Raw genomic sequence first — 13,711 nt, 5'->3', positions numbered from 1 at the left:
CAGCACAAGCAGATATCTTTGGCTCCAGCGTCCGGCCACCTTTCAGCACGCAGGCTCCCAGAAGCCCTCAGGCAGGAAGCTGAGAGTGTGCAGGCCGCAGGGAGCCTACACTGCCACTCGCACAGCTCCCAGCTCTGATGCCCTGGGGGAAGTCGCAGCATCTCGGGCACCATGGCCAGCAGTTGAGACTCCTGCCCAACCCAGGGGCCATCCAGGGACCACGGCGAGGCCACCCAGGAGGGGAGCCAGCCCCCCAAAGTTGGGCACCCTCCTGGACAGAGGCCAAGCTGCAGGACCTCCTCACCCTGTGGGAAAACAAGGAGGTCCTGCAGCAGACAGGGGTACGGTGGCAGAACGCCATGGCATTCGAGCATCCGGCCAAGGGCCTCACCAGCTGGGGTCACCCCACGCTGACCCCGGACCAGGTGAGGTCCAAGGTCAAGGAGCTCTGGCAGGCGTACTGCTGGGCTCAGGCCATGGCCGGACGGTCAGGGGCAGCACCCACCAGCTGCCCCTACTATCAAGAACTGGACCGCCTCCTTGAGCCAAAGGAGGTGGGACCGCTGGCCATGTACCTGGACACTGCTGACCCCACAACCAAGCTGGAGGAGATAGTGATGGGGACCGGGGGAAGACCGGCCCAGATCACCAGTCACCTGCAGGTGCCCCCAATGGATCCAGGACATGAGTGATGATGAGGGCTCGAGCGGGGGGCCCTCATCATCGATGTCGCCTCGGGCCCATCCAGCCTGGCCCCCTCCGACCACGCCTCACCCGATTTCCTGGAGGGACCCACAGGTATGTACCATGCACGCTGGTGGCTGCGGGGCTGGGGGGAGGGGCGTGCAGTCCCACCCAGGGTGGCCACAGCCCCCCTGCAGGGACATCAGCCCCAGGGCACAGGCAGGCCAGACATCCCCACCACCTCGGCCTCACAGGGCTGACGTGTGGCACCCAGCACCATGCGGGCTGGACAGTACCATGGGCCACCGGGCCACGGAGGGACCGAGAGAGGCAGAGGAGAGCCAGTGCTCCCATAACCCAGACAGGGAACCCTGGATGTGGTCTCTGCAGGACCAACGGAATGGGGTGGGCGGGATGCGGGGATGGGTTCAGGGGGTCCCTCACTGGGACTAATGGCCTGTTCCCCTCCCCTTTTGTCTCCACAGCTCCAACAGCCAGCAGCCAGACGGGCCCAGGGAACCCAATGACGGAGGGCGAGGGGGAGCGGCCCAGGCCTCGGACAGGGCCAGCATGGGGCTGTCGCCGGTCCCTCCGCCGGCACCACCAGGCTGGAGAGGAGGAGGCCGGGGACACGGCCCACATGGCCGTCCTCAGGGAGCTGATGGGCATCGTGTGGGAGTGTCTTGCCATGAAGCGGCAGGCATGGGACTGGGTGGGGTCCAACTTGGATGCCTTCACCCAGGCCGTAGTCGGACACCTGGGCCCCTGCCACCGCTCCATCACGGGTTACTTCTGCCCCCAACATCCCCTCTACCCCCCACCCATGCATCCCCCCCAGCGGTTGCCCCCAACCCCCATCCCACAGCCCCCTGCCTCCCCCACAACAGCCCCCCCAAGGAGGCTGACCTTGAGGCCCTGCTCCCTCCCCACTTCCCCCCAGCCAGCCTCATCCACCTGGCCCACACCCTGCTGGCCAGGGCCGGCCAGGTGGAGGCTGACCCCCGCCCATGCTGAGTGCGGCATAGGCACGGGGACCACGCCTAAGTTGCACCCCTACCTCCCTCTGCCACCGGCCCCGGCCCAGCAGGGCACCTGGATACGTGGAAGAAGGTGTGGGCACAGGCAACGGGGCTCCCAGCCATCAAGCACCCTGGAGGGGTGAGGCCCCCGCAACCCGGCCCCCCCGTCCACCCTCCCTGCTCCCATGTAAATAGCTCTCCCTGTTTACCTTCCCTGCTCCCATATAAATAGTTCTCCCCATTCACCCTCCCCCCCACACGTCTATATAGTTCCCCCTGGATAATGAGGGGCAGTTTTTTCATATAGTAAACATTTTATTTTTATGGTTTACGCTGTGTTTCCCATGCGTGTGTGCTGGTGGGTGGGCATGTGTTTGCAGGGTGTGGGTAGGAGGGGAGTGTGCAGGGTGGAGGGGGTTACACACAACCTGTCCTGCAAGGCCTAGTAGCACGGGGCGGCAGGGGGCTGTTCATACCTGCGCCCCCTCTCAGCAGCCCATCCCTGCATATAGGGCTTGTGTTTCGCCTTCGCCAGCTTACGGAGGGTGCAGCAGGCCCCAAAACACTGCTGGGATGTTGGGGAGGCCCACCTCCAGCCTGGTGTAGAGGCATCTAAAACGTCTCTTGCGGCAGCTGAACGCCCGCTCCACGGTGCTCCAGGCACCGTTCAGCCGCTCATTAAAAAGGTCCTGGCTCGGCTGGGTGTGCCCGGTGCATGGCCATATCAGCCAGGCCTACAGGGCTTCATCATTGTGTTCCCCCTGCCAGGGGATGAAGATCCTCTTGGCCATACGGGCTACGTCTACACGTGAAGCCTACATCGAAATAGCTTATTTCGATGTAGCAACATCGAAATAGGCTATTTCAATGAATAACGTCTACACGTCCTCCAGGGCTGGCAACGTCGATATTCAACTTCGACGTTGCGCGGCACCACATCGAAATAGGCGCTGCGAGGGAACGTCTACACGCCACAGTAGCACACATCGAAATAAGGGTGCCAGGCACAGCTGCAGACAGAGTCACAGGGCAGACTCAACAGCAAGCTGCTCCCTTAAAGGGCCCCTCCCAGACACAGTTGCACTAAACAACACAAAATACACAGAGCTGACAACTGGTTGCAGACCCTGTGCCTGCAGCATGCATCCCCAGCTGCCGCAGCAACAGCCAGAAGCCCTGGGCTAAGGGCTGCTGCCCACGGTGACCATAGAGCCCCGCAGGGGCTCGAGAGAGAGCATCTCTCAACCCCTCAGCTGATGGTCGCCATGGCGGACCCCGCTATTTCGAAGTTGCGGGATGCGCAACGACTACACGGTCCCTACTTCGACATTCAACGTCGAAGTAGGGCACTATTCCTATCCCCTCATGGGGTTAGCAACTTCGACATCTCGCCGCCTAACGTCGAAGTTAACTTCGAAATAGCGCCCGGCGCGTGTAGCCATGACGGGTGCTATTTCGAAGTTAGTGCCGCTACTTCGAAGTAGAGTGCACGTGTAGACACGGCTACAATGTCCCAGCCCTGAGTTCCTGAAGACCCTCGCGTCATGGGCTTGGCCAGCCCAGCCCACCTAGATGTCTTCAAACCGGCCATTGGTGTCGACCTGGGCCTGCAGGACCACTGACCGAGTGGTAGCCCTTGCGATTCACGTAGGCCCCGCGGCTGTGCTCCGGGACCTGGATGGCGACATGGGAGCCATCCAGGGCCCCAAAGCAGTTGGGGAAGCCCAGCTCCTGGAATCCCCAGAGGGTGTCATCCAGGTCCCCAACGTGCACCTGCTTCCTCAGGAGCACCTTGTTGATCACCTGGACGACCTGCAGGGCATGGGGGGGATGCACTTGTGAGCACGGGGGGGTGTGTGGCTTGCCCACCCGTGCCCATCCCAATCCCCACCCCTGGCCCTAGGGTGCCCGCCCACGCCCATCTCCATCCCTGCCCGTCCCCGGGGTGCCTGCCTGTGCCTGTCCCCATCCCCGCCCCGGCCCTGGGGTGCCCGCCCTTCTCCCGACGGTGCCTGTTGCCAGGCTGCCCCCTGCCTCCTGCATGCAGTCTAGGTGTGAGCTGGGCACAGCTTACCTCTATGAGTATGGCCCCAATGGTGGCTTTGCCCACTCCGAACTGGTGGCTGACAGATTGGTAACTGTGTGGGGTGGCCAGGTTCCATATGGCGATGGCCACCCTTTTGTGCAGGGGGACAGCCAGCCTCAGGTTTGTGTCCTGGTGCTGGAGGACTGGGGTGAGCTAGTGGCACAGCTCCAGGAATGTCCCCTTGGTCATCCTGAAGTTCTGTAGCCACTGGTTGTCACCCCAGTCCCCCAACACCAGTCAGTCCCACCAGTCGCTGCTTGTGGGGAAGCTCCACAGGCAGCAGATGACCTGTGGGACCAGCTGGGGACGTTATGTCCTGAGGATGGCATCCAGGCGGTGGCTATTGTGGTGGTTAGCTGGAGCCGTTGCAGCATGACAGCCAGGATCGTGCCCAGGGTGCTGGCCATGGCTGCGATGAAGGGGGGAGTGCTGCTTGGGGTCCACGGTGGCCTGGCATGTCACCTCCACTGCCTCTCTCACTCTCACATTGGCTGGGGACAGGGCTGCTGGCCCTCGGAGTGTGCAGGCTGAGGTACGGGGGGGGGGGCGCCTTAAAGGGGACAGTGGGCAGCAGCCCTGGAAGGGCTTGTCCGCCATGCAACCTTGCCCGTGGTGCTTCCTGTCCCTGCTCTTTTGAATGAGCACCCTGTGTACGTCGACGCTCTCTTTCAAAATTGTGCTAGGCTCCTTTCGAAAGAATGGACTGAACCTTCAGTCCCCGCTGGTGCCTGTGGACGCTCCCATTTTGAAAGACCATCTTTCAACGTTCTCTTTTGAAATACGTTCTTTCAAAACAGAACTGTAGTGTAGACACAGTCCTAGGTGTGTATGTGTGTGTGTATATGTAACGTAAGTTATGTTATTTCCAGGACCAGCATCTGAAGAAGTGAGTTAACTCACGAAAGCTCATGCTCTAAACTTTTCTGTTAGTCTATAAGGTGCCACAGGACCCTTCGTTGCTGTAAGTTATGCTAGACTTTTTCCTTTTCCCTACATGTTTGCATATCACTTCATTTCTTAGACTGTAAGTAGAGTGCTGCCATAATCTGTATTTGATTTGGTCTTATTAAATATTTTCATTAATTAAGTAGAAGAGGGGGTAAAGAGCATGATAATTAAGACTGTGATTCAGTGAAGCACTTAGGCTATTATGCATATCTAAGCAAGTGGGTATTTCATTGACGTGTTTAATATTAAGTACTTCCTTAAGTGCTTTGTTGTATTGAGGCCTAAATTAATAAATAATGCTTATATTGTACCTTTAAATGCAAGAAGTCTGCCTGCCTACTAGCTTGGAGATGGGACAGCAAGATTTCCTGTTCTCTTTTGGGTACATAATTGGAACATCAAAGCTACATTTTAAGCATGAACTATTCTTCCTTTAAATTGGGGCAGGAAGCAAAACCTAGGGACACACAACTAAGCCCCATGAGAGAGCACAGTGCATGTGTCTTTGTAATATGCTGTATTGACTCTCCCTAGCAAAATGGCAGCTGCTTTCACAGATAGTCGATTACCAGAAATTTAAAGATGTACAGAAAATAAGATGACCTATAAAAAGTCCCACATCGGGAAAGTACTTTTGTGTCAGATGTTAATCACACACTTATATAACCCTTGCTGCAGTCAATGGAACATAAAATGGCTGCCATATGAGATTAAAAGGAATGGGACTTTTTCAAATGAAACACTGAGAGAAAGCAAACACCACACGCATTTCCTGACAAGCACCTTCTCCCACAATGTAAATACAAACTTCCCATAAAATTAAACTTACTTTTAAAAAAAATAGGGGATCATGATAGAGGTATATAAAATCATGACAAATATGAAAAAAATGAATAAGGAAAAGTTATTTACTTGTTCCCATAAAAAAGAATTGGGAGGCTGACAAATGAAATTAATAAAAACAAGCTTAAAACACCAAGAGAAAGAATTTCATCATGTAACACACAGTAAACTTGCGGAATTCCTTGCCAGAGGATGTTGTGAAGAGTAGGGCTACATTCACACTGGAGATTTTTTGTAGACAAAACTCGAGGAGCAGCTACACACAAACTGTTGACAAAAAAGCTATGTAGATGCTCCTGGGGGCCCTTTTGTTGACAAAATGGATCAAAAGATCAATCCACTTTTATGTGTAGACGTGATCTGTCGACAGAAGTTTTGTCAGAATATCTCTTCTCACAGCAACTTCTGCAGACAGATGTTCCTAGTGTGGATGTAGCCATGGAAGACAGGTCCATCAATGGCTATTAGCCCCCTGGGTAGGAATAATGTCCTTAGCCTTTGTCTGTCAGAAGCTAAAAATGGGTGACAGAGGAGAGACCAATTGATGATTACCTGTTCTGTTCACTCCCTCTGGGACAACTGGCATTGTCCACTGTCAGAAGACAGGATACTGGGCTAGATGGATCTTTGGACTGACCCAGTATGACTATTCCTATGTTTTCACATTTTTAATTTAAGCACATACTTTTTCTCAAATCAAGAGCTAATTTCTAATATTCATCCATTACTGTCATAAGTGACATAAGCTTCCTGCATCACACACCTATTCCTAGGTTTTTTTAAAGTAAGTTTAATTTCATGGGACGTTTGTATTTACACTATGATAGAAGGTGCTCTTCAGAAAGGCACGTGCTTGCTCTCACTCAGTTCTTCATTTGTATTAAGGGCTTCAGATTCTTTGGTAACATTTTCATTTGCATCCCCTTCAGGCCAATAAAAATCACAATCATTTCCCTTCCCAGTAACTGGATGGCATTCAGCTTCTATTTCATCACATTTCTCTTCCTGAGCCTTTGCCTGATAACAGCTGGTCAATATATTTCTTCATTATAGCCCCTACTATTTCATCCAGCTAGATCAGTGCTCCCAGTACTTTCCTGAAACACTTTTCCCTATTTCCGTCTCTTGTAATTTCATACCAAACCCTTCTCGTGCAGGCAAAAATACTCCAAGAAATATATTTTGTAGATTCTTATTCTGTACCATGTTCAGCCAGTTCCTTTGCTAAATCTGGTCTAAGGAAATCACACCCACCGTCAATCATAATTTACCCTTAAAAATATTGTGTTGCAGTCTTCAGGATGGCAGACTGTGGAGAAGAGCTAACAGAATTTGCAACACAAGAGTCTATCTTCATTTTTTAAAATGTTCTTTCACGCATTGGCGCAAACCCTTCTGTAATCCACATGATACTAAGGTGTGCAGGAGGGAAAGGTAGACAGCAGCTCGAGTGCATTTTATGGAACTTTTTTGAGAATAGTGTGGAATTCTCTGAAACAAATTGTGGACAGTCATCCAAAAATATTTAGGTAATAAGCAAACAACAACAAAACCCCACATTTTATACTGCCTTGATATTCTTAACAGCCAAAGCAGTTGTCATGTCTTCTGGTCATAGTACTGGTCATTGGGGTAAGCTCAAAGTCAAGTCTTTTGCCTTGGCTTAGTGGCCTCACTCCTACAGACAACAAAAAGCATCTAAGTCTTATGTTTTCCACACTATATACAATGCTGAGAAATCAAACCCCTGAGCAGGTCTATCTTCCTGTGGTAGGGTAGATAAGCCTGAGAAGTGCTGTTCTAAGGGTTAGCTTAGTACACTTAAGTGCACAGTAAGAACATGCACACAGAATTATTGTGGAGTAGCTAATGTAAATTTACATCTTAGTTTACTACACAATAATGTCCCATACAAATAAGCCCTTTCTTAGAAAGCCACGGTTCATCTTGTCAGTTTCCCTAACCAAACATGGAGATTTAAAAAATTAAAGACGACGGCAAGGGGAACAGAAAAGAAGAAAATGGATTATGCAGCTGGTTACTTCAGATCACCAGACTTTATGGGTGCCTTGGTATTGGTGTAAATTAGGACAAAAATCCACTGACGTCAGATGAGTCACAGTGGTGAAAGAAAAAAACCAGGCACAAATTATTCAGAAACCAATTGTTCCCCCATATGTGTACATAAAAAGTGGAGAGAGCACACAAGGAGCGTTCTTCTATTTATATACCCAGTGCAAATTGTCACTCCATTATGAAAAGTGAAAAAAAAAAAATTAACCATGAGCTACAGAATAGCCTATTTTATTCTCTTGATGAAAAGAAGTGAGTGGAAAGTGACTATGTGATATTGAGACTAGAAGTAATATGAATTTAGAGATAAAACAACACTAAATAAACTGACCTGTGTTGCCACATTTTATGATTCTTAAGCAGCAGAGACATCATTAGAAGTTATGGGATCCAGGGTACAAAGTCGGATTGAGGCTTGCCCTATTAGCTAACTAATACAACCAAGTGTATGTGAGCGTGCACGCGCGCGCACACACACACACACTATACTTCTCCCTTGTCATCTGCTCTGACATCCTATCATTATTCTTATAATGTAACAGTCTGTTCAATTAGTGTTCTTTAACATTTTCATTTTAAAAAACAGTCTTTGTCAGGTAATTCTTAAGGTGAGGTAGCTGAGATGGGTGTGCTGAAGCAATCTGTAAAGTGGGACTGCTGAAGGTTTTGAACCAAACTATGAACTCTGTCTATGTTGGTAACCATTTCAAGCCAGGGCATGCTACAATATTCCCAGCACCCCTAGTTCCAGCACCTATAACTGAGCTAATTGAGCTCAGGACAATGAACAGGTGAGGCCCTCAGTAAGCTACAAGAGCATCTCTTATCTGACCATTGAAAAACTGGTGCATAACATTGGTGGACTTGGAAAGACAAACAAATGGCCATCCCTTGTTCAGTCTAGCCCTCACCATATGGCAATGTTTATTCTTCAACACACTAAAATGTAAGTGTGGAACAATAACATATAGTGACAGTTGTGTTTCCAACCTTCAGTATAGCCTCATATAGTTACATAGGCCCTTCTCCAACCCGACTACTTTTGCACCCGCCTCAGTAATTTCTTTCGGACCACACTTCCCTCATTTGCTTATGAGAATGTCAAGTGGGACTAGCCCAGTAAAAATCAAGATATGTTACTTCTAATGCTTCATCCATATCCTCTAGGGCCAATAAACCTGTCAAAGAAGGAAACTGGGTTGGTCTGGCATGGTTTGTTCTTGACATATGTATGCTAGCTATTCCTTTAAACCCTAATATTCTCCAGGTGCTTACAAATTGAGCACAGAGTACGTTGATGCATTGTGAAAATTCAAGGCCTCTGGATATCAGGTGGCATACTCTACAATCACTAGCATAAATTAGCACCCACTTCCACTTGACTCTAGGAACCTTATGAGGTCTACCTTGCGCTGTTTGTATGGGGTGCCCAATAGACAGAGAGGGACTAAAGGAGCACCATGGGTAGGTCTCAGGCCTACCAGCTGGAACTCTGAGCTGGCCACAAAGTAATCCATAATGGCTCAATAATCAACTCAACATGCACTTCTGGGTTTTCTTGAACCCTAATCAGTTGAAGAGTAGGTGATTATGGGCCAGTTTAACACTTGGTTCTGGTACAGTTTAGAAACCAGAACCTGGGTTTTCTAGGCTCTGGTGTGTTGTCTCAGAGCACCTTCACCAAGAATACTGGAAGTTGAGGGTAGGATTACCCATTTCCTCATTTGTCCTAGGTGCTAAATGGTCTGATGCGCAGTCCTCTTTCTGACTTTGGACCAAGTAAGGATGCCTGGCTTAGGATGGTATGTCTTCCCCAGGAGGTGGGTGACAGGTAGTTCATTCTGGTGGACATGCCACAGGAGAATCCCTGTTGCTTTGCACAACAATATCCTTTCCTGATTTAATTCCTGTTGGGCCTTGAGTGCCTTCCCACCAGCCTCAACACTGTTCCCAATGTGACTTTGTAATATAATTTTACCTTAAGAGCTACCCTCAAAATACTGGCTATAAGGCCCTTGTCTTGCCTCAGTCCCACAGGGCAAACTAGGTGCTGGGCCATGGCCACAGAAATTTTGAATTCCTGGTCTTGTAGGGCCACCTAAGATTGATTGTAGGATGTGGTGAGAGAGTCAGCTCCACTATACTCATTCACCATCTTGTAGACTGCTGTTACCACTGCCATTGCTGGGGCTGCACTAAGATCTGCTGCAGCTCCTGCTGCTCTCAATCATGTTTACTGGTGCTTCTGGACCTATGCATATCCCTGAGCAGTGGCAAACACTGCCAGCAGTCTCTATCATCTGTGGGTAATGGACCTAGAACAAACCTAGAACATCCTGGAACAAATGGCTAGCCATATCGTTCCCTTAGGGTTGTTTTTATTCTTCAACAGAAAAGGCAACATGGAACAATAACACCAAGTGACAGTTTCGGTCCCAGCGTAGCTTGTGGGACCATCTGGCCTCCGGCCATTTAATGGCCAAATGCTTCCCCATCCCCAGATGATTTACGTAACCTGCTCACACTCTTGCAGACTTCTGCTGTAGGCACAGAGATATAGATTCCAAGGCCAGAAAGGACAATTGTGTTCATCTAGTCTAACTGCTTATATAACACAAAAAAGCACGGTCCCAGCCCTTTCCTAGTCTCAGCCTCCCCCACTAAGCCAAGGCGTTCATTTATATCCGTTAGCTTGGAAGCAACAGACCCAATTGCTTGATGCTGTCTGGCAATAAGGATGAGTCACAGCACTTGGGCTCATCTCCAGAATCAGACTAGTTGATCCCAGACTAGCCTCCCAGACCACGTAGGGACAGACCACCCTGCTATGCATGCTTTCTCCTTCATCTTCTTCCTCTTTCAGCGCTGTCTCTCTCAATTTATTTGTTCAGACTAAAACCACAAGGAGCCTAATTCTCTGTCCTCCTCTTTCTCACTGCCAGAACCCGCCCTCCCCTTCAGCTTGTGGGAGAGTCAAATTTCTCTCCTGCACTCTATATCATACACAGGGAGAGAGGAATTTGGTGCCACCTGCTGCTTGCATGGCAATCATTTAGACTTATTCTAGCCGGATGTAAAATTCTTCTAGAAGGTAAGAGTAGGGGTTTACAGACAGTATGTCTGCACTTTGCCCAGGTGTGAATGATTCCTCCAGGAGCAAGGAAGTGGAGAATGAGGTTTCTTATGTGTTTGATAGGAATATATATGTACTGCAAGGGAATGCTATCGTGCTATTTCAGTTGAAATCAGGATACAACTGCATGCCAAAATACAAAAAGGAACAAATAATTATTTTTTGTTTTATATATATTTTTCAATCTTTGTTTATGTTTTGGTCTTAAAAATGATAATTTCTTGATCCATGCTGGATTCTCCTCCTCCAACCAATTTATAATCTAAATACTACTTTTAAAAATAACTTTAAAAACCTGAAAGTATGTTACAGCAAGTGTGCTTCTGCACTGGCATGAATAGTACTTAATAAGAGGACTTAGGAGATTTGCCCTCCATTTGGATGTCTTAAGAAGAGATCTGACTTTCACAGATGTGGCACACACTTAGCTTCTACTCAAATCAGTGGGAGTTGAAGCTGATTGTCTCCTACCTATGTTAGTCCCATATACCTAAGCGATAAGATAAAACAAATAACCCTGGTTTTATTAATCATTAGTTTGATAGCATGAATCCAGATTTCTGCTATTATTTTTATCTTAATAGAGCTGTCTTTACTTATTTTGCTCTTTATTAAGCTCTCTTTAATCTGGCAAAACTCTTAAAGTCAATATGAGTTTTTACCTAAGAAATGCTGATGAGGCAGTGTAGTGATTTATATATCTATATGCACACACCTCTGGAGATATACTAGAAGGAAGGAGATAGAACAGCTGATATATGAGCCAAGACAAACATTTATTTTGGAAGATATCTTTTTAGAACTGACTTCACAGCAGAATTAAAAAAAGTGTTTGAAATTGGAGAGGCTTGTTTATCTGGGGTTATAAAAAAGAAATGGAAAAAGAAATCACTTAGCGAAATGCAAATCCCCCTCCTCCACAAGCTGCCCTTGCCCTTTAATTTTGTCACTCAAAAAGCTCCTTAAATATTTGGTTCTGATATTTTGGGAATTGACAGGTACACGTAGAAAAATATACTAGCAACTGCAACTCATCCCTCGCTGCAGAAGAAGATATTAAGAGAAATACATCTAAATATATTTATGGCCTCGTTATTTTAAGTGCAAGTAATGTATTCATGTTTAAATTAATCACAGGCTTGTACAAATTTAGACATTTTTACTACCAAAGCACTAGGTTTCAAAAGAATAGAAAAACAACATGCCAATATTTCAAGTCATCACTGTGGTTATGGGTTTTTTTTGTTTGTTGGTTTGTTTGTTTGTTTTTTGCTAAAAAACCACTTGACTTTTTGTGTTATATTGGTCACATGGCTACAGCATTCATACTTGGTTGAAAATATTTGTTGGATCTTGATCTCACATAATCCTTTCTGTAGAAGTCCACTTTGCCCACATTAAATATGATAGGTTTAACACATGTAACTGTGAGAACACTTTCTACTTTTATTAATACTGAGTGTTACCATGTATCCAACTGCCAAGTGCTATGCAGCATTTACAGCAAGCTACTTAATATAGTGGCCAGTGGGAAAGGAGGAGACTCAATCTCTCTCTCAGCAGCATGGGCAAATGCAGCAGCTGTTTTGGAAATATAAACACATACACAGCTGGCTTCTAGGCAGTCACTTTTGCTCTCTAAACTATGATTTCTTGCAATCGGACTTATGAGTAGTAGATGTATTCAGAGTATTGGCACCGGCTTGGAAGTTCTTTGTAAATTTTTGGAGCTTAAGTTGTTCATCGCTGAAGCTTCAAAATTCGTATGAAATGAACACCAAACATTATCAATGCTCAATATGTTTTTGTGCCCTCAATCTCTGAAGGCCTCTGGGATCCATTATTTATTTTCTCACCACTGATATCAAAACATAATCACACCACCACACTCTTTTAAAAAAGAAACATCACATAATATAACCTAGATTTTCAAAATTAATTGAACATGTACCACTACTTGGTTGCTTTAGGATGTCTTCCTTCCCACAATCACTAGACACTTTTGAAAATGTAGCCCACATGCATTCAAATTAATGGACCACACACTGTGTCATTATTTGGAGATGTATATAATTTTGTTTTTTAATAAGTTTTCTATCAGAAGGATATTTTCAAATCACTGGTGAAAGAATAGTGCTTAGATGGGATCAGAGTGAAGGCTGTTGAGCTGTGTGAGACTTTATTTACTTGATGTAATTGGTTTATCATACAGCTTTCGCAAGATTTATAAGTGATGACCAATTAAACTTAATTTCTTAGAGTTTAGGTTTAGGTTCTTATTTGGTAGTATTTTCTGCATGCTTTACGAGCATAAATGACCCACAAGCAAGGTGCAAGCCAGGCCAGGACCATAATATGAGATAACTGAGTGATATCTAAAATTTTTGAAATTAATTTTAATTTAAACTTATTAATTTTTATTGAACACTTATTTAAAATTTTATAACCTCAGGAATGAAATTGATGGGCAGCAGGTTTAAAACAAATAAAAGGAAGTTCTTCTTCACACAGTGCACAGTCAACCTGTGGAAGTCCTTTCCAGAGGAGGCTGTGAAGGCTAGGACTATAACAGGATTTTAAAAAGCGCTAGATAAATTCATGGAGGTTAGGTCCATTAATGGCAATTAGCCAGGAAGGGTAAGGAATGGTGTCCCTAGCCTCTGTTTGTCAGAAGCTGGAGATGGATGGCAGGAGAGAAGTTGCTTGATGGCTGCCTGTTCAGTTCACTCCCTTTGGGGCACCTGGCATTGGCCACTGTTGGCAAACAGGATACAGGGCTGGATGGACCTTTGCTCCGACCCAGTATGACCGTTCTTATGTTCTTAATAGGCAAAGTAGTTGCCTGTGCTTGTTTGTCAGTCTTTGCAGTCAGGACTTACTTATTATAAAGGAAATGGCAGCCATCATACAATAAATTCTGAAATG

Source organism: Carettochelys insculpta, chromosome 3, assembly GCF_033958435.1.
Source record: "Carettochelys insculpta isolate YL-2023 chromosome 3, ASM3395843v1, whole genome shotgun sequence".
NCBI lineage: Eukaryota > Metazoa > Chordata > Testudines > Carettochelyidae > Carettochelys > Carettochelys insculpta.
The sequence above is the reverse complement of the archived record's forward strand: the minus strand, read 5'-3'. Positions refer to the sequence as shown.